This window comes from Pan paniscus, chromosome 6 (assembly GCF_029289425.2).
Source record: "Pan paniscus chromosome 6, NHGRI_mPanPan1-v2.0_pri, whole genome shotgun sequence".
Lineage (NCBI taxonomy): Eukaryota > Metazoa > Chordata > Mammalia > Primates > Hominidae > Pan > Pan paniscus.
This window is the reverse complement of record NC_073255.2, coordinates 61,188,082-61,194,342: the sequence shown is the minus strand read 5'-3', so window position 1 is coordinate 61,194,342 and position 6,261 is coordinate 61,188,082. Positions and strand designations below refer to the sequence as shown.

Genomic DNA, 6,261 nt, shown 5'->3' with positions numbered 1-6,261 from the left:
CATGGGGAAATTATGTGTCAGATATAGGGCTCTTTTCAAAATCAGCTTTTCAGAGAAAACTGAAATATCCTTTCTCTTTCTTCTGATAAATTTCCCTAAAAGAAACAGAAACACACCAAGTAATCCCATTGATCTTTTTTTTTCTTTTTTTTTTTTCTGAGATGCAATCTTGCTCTGTCATTTCAGCTGTTGTGCAGTGACACGATCCCGGCTCCACTGCAACCTCCGCCTCCCAGGTTCAAGTGATTCTCCTGCCTCAGCCTCCTGAGTAGCTGGAATTACAGGCAGTCAACACCAAGCCTGGCTAATTTTTGTATTTTTAGTAGAGACAGGGTTCCACCATGCTGGCCAGGCTGCTCTCAAACTCATGACCTCAGGTGATCCACCCACCTTGGCCTCCCAAAGTGCTGGGATTACAGACATGAGCCACCACGCCTGGCCTCAGTTTCAGCACTTTTTTTTTTTTTTTTTTTTTGTGATGGAGTTTTGCTCTTGTTGCCCAGGCTGGAGTGCCATGGCATGATCTCAGCTCACTGCAACCTCTGCCTCCCAGGTTGAAGCAATTTCCCGCCTCAGCCTCCTGAGTAGCTGGGATTACAGGCGTGTGCCACCATGCCTGGCTAATTTTGTATTTTTAGTAGAGACAGGGCTTTGCCGTGTTGGCCAGGCTGGTCTCGAACTCTGACCTCAAATGATCCACCACCTCAGCCTCCCAAAGTGCTGGGATTGCAGGCGTGAGCCACCTTGACCGGCCAGTTTGAGTGCTTTCTATCAATCCATGTTTGTCTACTGACTCTTCCTCACCTTCATATTGTTGAGTCCATCTAGTGAGTTTTAAATTTTTGTTATTGTATTTTTGTTTTAAAATTTCCATTTGAGGCTAGGTGTTGTGGCTCATGCCTGTAATCCCAGCACTCTGGGAGGCCCGAGGTGGTCGAATCACTTCAATTCAGGAGTTTGCGACCAGCCTGGGTGACATGGCAAGACCGTATCTCTATAAAAAATACAAAAATTGTGCACGCTTTGGTAGCACGTATACTAAAAATTGGAAAGATACAGAGAAGATCAGCATGGCCCCTGCACAAAGATGACGTGCAAATTTGTGTTGCGTTCCATATTCGCTTGAACCTGGGACAAGGAGGTTGCAGTGAGCCGAGATCGTGCCAGGGCACTCCAGCCTGGGCAACAAGAGCGAAACTCCGTCTCAAAACCTCAAAACAAAACAAAACAACAAAACAAGGCCGGGTGTAGTGGCTGATGCCTGTAATCCCAGCACTTTGGGAGGCGGAGGCAGGTGGATCACCTGAGGTAAGGGGTTCAAGACCAGCCTGGGCAACATGGTGAAACCCCCGTCTCTACTAAAAATACAAAAATTAGGCCAGGCATGGTGGCTCATGCCTGTATTCCCAGCACTTTGGGAGGCCGAGGTGGGCAGATCACAAGGTCAGGAGATCGAGACCATCCTGGCTAACACGGTGAAACCTTGTCTCTACTAAAAATACAAAAAATTAGCTGGGCATGGTTGTGGGTGCCTGTAGTCCCAGCTACTCAGGAGGCTGAGGCAGGAGAATCACTTGAACCCAGGAGGTGGAGGTTGCAGTGAGCTGAGATCAGGTCACTGCACTCCAGCCTGGGCGACAGAGCAAGACTCTGTCTCAAAAGAAAAAAAAAAAGAAAAATTAGCCAGGCGTGGTGGTGGGCGCCTGTAATCCCAGGTACTTGGGAGGCCAAGGCACTAGAATCACTTGAACCAGGGAGGCAGAGGTTGCAATGAACTAAGATTGTGCCATTGCACTCTAGCCTGGGTGACAGAGTTAGACTCCGTCTCAAAAAACAAAACAAAACAAAAAAAAACTAACAAAAGGATAATAAGGGAATACTAAGCAACTCTACCCATATAAATCCAACAAGTTGGATGAAATGGACCAATTCCTTGAAAACTACAAACTACCAAAAAACACTCAATATGAAACATAATTTTTAAAATCTTGTAACAATTTTAAAAATTGAATTCATGGTTTTTTATTTTTATTTTATTTTATTGTGACACTGCATCTCACTCTGTCACCCATACTGGAGTGCAGTGGCACAATCACGGCTCACGGCAGCCTTGACTTCCTGGGCTCAGGTGATCCTCCCACCTCAGCCTCCGAGTAGTTAGGACTATGGGCGCCCGCCACCACACACAGCTAGTTTTTTTTTTTTTTTTTTTCTTTTTTATTGATCATTCTTGGGTGTTTCTCGCAGAGGGGGATTTGGCAGGGTCACAGGACAATAGTGGAGGGAAGGTCAGCAGATAAACAAGTGAACAAAGTTCTCTGGTTTTCCTAGGCAGAGGACCCTGCGGCCTTCCGCAGTGTTTGTGTCCCTGGGTACTTGAGATTAGGGAGTGGTGATGACTCTTAACGAACATGCTGCCTTCAAGCATCTGTTTAACAAAGCACATCTTGCACCGCCCTTAATCCATTCAACCCTGAGTGGATACAGCATATGTTTCAGAGAGCACAGGGTTGGGGGTAAGGTCACAGATCAACAGGATCCCAAGGCAGAAGAATTTTTCTTAGTACAGAACAAAATGAAAAGTCTCCCATGTCTACCTCTTTCTACACAGACACGGCAACCATCCGATTTCTCAGTCTTTTCCCCACCTTTCCCCCCTTTCTATTCCACAAAACCGCCATTGTCTTCATGGCCCGTTCTCAATGAGCTGTTGAGTACACCTCCCAGATGGGGTGGTGGCCGGGCAGAGGAGTTCCTCACTTCCCAGTAGGGGCAGCCGGGCAGAAGCGCCCCTCACCTCCCGGACGGGGCGGCTGGCCGGGCAGGGGGCTGACCCCCCCACCTCCCTCCCAGACGGGGCGGCTGGCCGGACAGAGGGGCTCCTCACTTCCCGGTAGGGGCAGCCGGGCAGAGGCGCCCCTCACCTCCCAGACAGGGCGGCTGGCCGGGCGGGGGGCTGATCCCCCCACCTCCCTCCCGGACGGGGCGGCTGGCCGGGTGGGGGGCTGACCCCCCCCACCTCCCTCCCGGACGGGGCGGCTGGCCGGGCGGGAGGCTGACACCCCCACCTCCCTCCCGGACGGGGCGGCTGGCCGGGCGGGGGGCTGACCCCCCACCTCCCTCCCGGACGGGGCGGCTGGCCGGGTGGGGGGCTGACCCCCCCCACCTCCCTCCCAGACAGAGCGGCTGGCCGGGCAGAGGGGCTCCTCACTTCCCAGTAGGGGCGGCCGGGCAGAGGCGCCCCTCACCTCCCGGACGGGGCGGCTGGCCAGGCGGGGGGCTAACCCCCGCATCTCCCTCCCGGACGGGGCGGCTGGCCGGGCGGGGGGCTGACCCCCCACCTCCCTCCCAGACAGAGCGGCTGGCCGGGCAGAGGGGCTCCTCACTTCCCAGTAGGGGCGGCCGGGCAGAGGCGCCCCCCACCTCCTGGACAGGGCGGCTGGCCGGGCGGGGGGCTGATCCCCCCACCTCCTCCCGGATGGGGCGGCTGGCCAGGCGGGGGGCTGACCCCCCCCACCTCCCTCCTGGACGGGGCAGCTGGCTGGGCGGGGGGCTGACCCCCCCACCTCCCTCCCGGATGGGGCGGCTGGCTGGGCGGGGGGCTGACCCCCCCACCTCCCTCCCGGACGGGGCGGCTGGCCGGGCAGAGGGGCTCCTCACTTCCCAGTAGGGGTGGCCGGGCAGAGGCACCCCTCGCCTCCTGGACGGGGCGGCTGGCCGGGCGGGGGGCTGACCCCCCCACCTCCCTCCCGGACGAGGAGGGAGGACGCTCCTCACTTCTCAGACGGGGTGGCTGCCGGGCGGAGGGGCTCCTCACTTCTCAGACGGGGCGGTTGCCAGGCAGAGGGTCTCCTCACTTCTCAGACAGGGCGGCCGGGCAGAGACGCTCCTCACATCCCGGACGGGGCGGCAGGGCAGAGGTGCTCCCCACATCTCAGACGATGGGCGGCCGGGCAGAGACGCTCCTCACTTCCCAGATGTGATGGCGGCCGGGAAGAGGCGCTCCTCACTTCCTAGATGGGATGGCGGCCGGGCAGAGACGCTCCTCACTTTCCAGACTGGGCAGCCAGGCAGAGGGGCTCCTCACATCCCAGACGATGGGCGGTCAGGCGGAGACGCTCCTCACTTCCCAGACGGGGTGGCTGCCAGGCAGAGGCTGCAATCTCGGCACTTAGGGAGGCCAAGGCAGGCGGCTGGGAGGTGGTTGTAGCGAGCCGAGATCACGCCACTGCACTCCAGCCTGGGCGCCATTGAGCACTGAGTTAACGAGACTCCGTCTGCAATCCCGGCACCTCGGGAGGCTGAGGCTGGCGGATCACTCGCGGTTAGGAGCTGGAGACCAGCCCAGCCGACACATCGAAACCCCGTCTCCACCAAAAAAATACGAAAACCAGTCAGGCGTGGCGGCGCGCGCCTGCAATCACAGGCACTCGGCAGGCTGAGGCAGGAGAATCGGGCAGGGAGGTTGCAGTGAGCTGAGATGGCAGCAGTACCGTCCAGCTTCGGCTCGGCATCAGAGGGAGACCGTGGAAAGAGGGGAGAGGGGAGAGGGGAGAGGGGAGAGGGGAGAGGGGAGAGGGGAGAGGGGAGAGGGGAGGGGGGGAGGGGAGAGGGGAGAGGGGAGAGGGGAGAGGGAGCTCTATCTACCACTCATTTTTTTTCCTAAGATTTCAACTTGATTCTTCTTTCAAAATACGTCTGTACAAGACAAAGTTCTTATTCAAACACCCACAGCTAGTTTTTTATTTTTTGTAGAGACGGGGTTTTGCCAAGTTGCCCAGGCTGGTCTTCAACTACTGGGGCTCAAGCAATCCACCTGCCTCAGCCTCCCAAAGTGTTAAGATTACAGGCATGAGCCACTAGGCCCAGCTGAATCTTTTTTTTTTTTTTTTTTTTTTTTGAGATGGTGTCTCACTCAGTCTGTCACCCAGGCTGGAGTGTAGTGGCACAATCTTGGCTCACTGCAACTTTGCCTCCTGGGTTCAAGCAATTCTTTTGCCTCAGCCTCCCAAGTAGCTGGGACTACAGGTGCCCACCACCACACCCAGCTAATTTTTTGTATTTTCAGAAGAGACAGAGTTTTACTATGTTGGCCAGGCTGGTCTCGAACTCCCGACCTCATGCGATCCACCCACCTCAACCTCCCAAAGTGTTAGGATTACAGGCGTGAGGCACCATGCCTGTCCTTGAATTCATAGTTTTAATAAAATAATTTCTTGTCTTCGTGGTGGCATACAACTAGATTGGTGATTCCCTGGAAGGACCCATGTGACTCTAGATCAAGTTATACTCTAGGTGAAGGTTTATTACAGTGGAGGATACAATACAAAGACAGCAGGAAAAAGGATATTAATAGATGAAGGCTGGAAGGTCAAATGCATACTTATCCTCTGCAGGGACAGCACAGACTTATCTTTTCCAGGAGCAAACTGCAAGGACTTGTGTGAGATGTCCTTGCCCAGGAAATCCCACTTGAGTTCTGGAGTCAAAATTTGTGTGGTTAGGCCAGGCACAGTGGCTCACCCCTGTAATCCCAGCACTTTGGGAGGCCGAGATGGGAGAATTGCTTGAGTCCAGGAGTTTGAGACCAGCCTGGGCAGCATGGTGAGATCTCGTCTTTATTTAAAAAAAAAAAAAAGGCTGGGTGTGGTGGCTCATGCCTGTCATCCCAGCACTTTGGGAGTCCAAGGCGGGCGGATCACCTGAGGTCAGGAGTTCAAGACAAGCCTAGGCAACATGGTGAAACCCCGTCTCTACTAAAAATACAAAAATATTAGCTGGGCATGTTGGCAGGCACCTGTAATCCCAGCTACTCTGGAGGCTGAGGCAGGAGAATCGCATGAACCCGGGAGGCGGAGGTTGCAGTGAGCCTAGGTCATGCCACTGCACTCCAGCCTAGGAGACAAGAGCAAGACTCCATGGCTCATGGCTGTAATCCTAGCACTTTGGGAGGCTGACGGGGGCGGATCACCTGCGGTCAGGAGGTCAAGAGCAGCCTGGCCAACATGGTAAAACCCCATCTCTACTAAAAATGTAAAAAAATTAGCCGGCTATGGTGGCACACACCTGCAATCCCAGCTACTTGGGAGGCTGAAGCGGGAGGATCACTTGAACCCAGGAGGCGGAGGTTGCAGTGAGCTGAGATCACACCATTGCACTCCAGCCTGGGTGACATTCCTGCCATGTGACCAAACACAGCCCTAAACCACCAGGTTGGGCATCATGAATCTTTTATTCTTTTTTTTTTTTTTTTTTTTTCAA

At 54.8% G+C, this 6,261-nt stretch overlaps 1 non-coding gene across 1 annotated transcript; it reads left to right on the top strand.

Annotated features, from left to right (window-relative positions):
- Nucleotides 1-1,014: 1,014 nt before the first annotated feature.
- LOC117981274 (U6 spliceosomal RNA) lies at nt 1,015-1,122 on the top strand. The gene has a single exon (XR_004672751.1). It is a non-coding gene; the product is annotated as a U6 spliceosomal RNA (small nuclear RNA).
- The last annotated feature ends 5,139 nt before the right edge of the window (nt 1,123-6,261 follow it).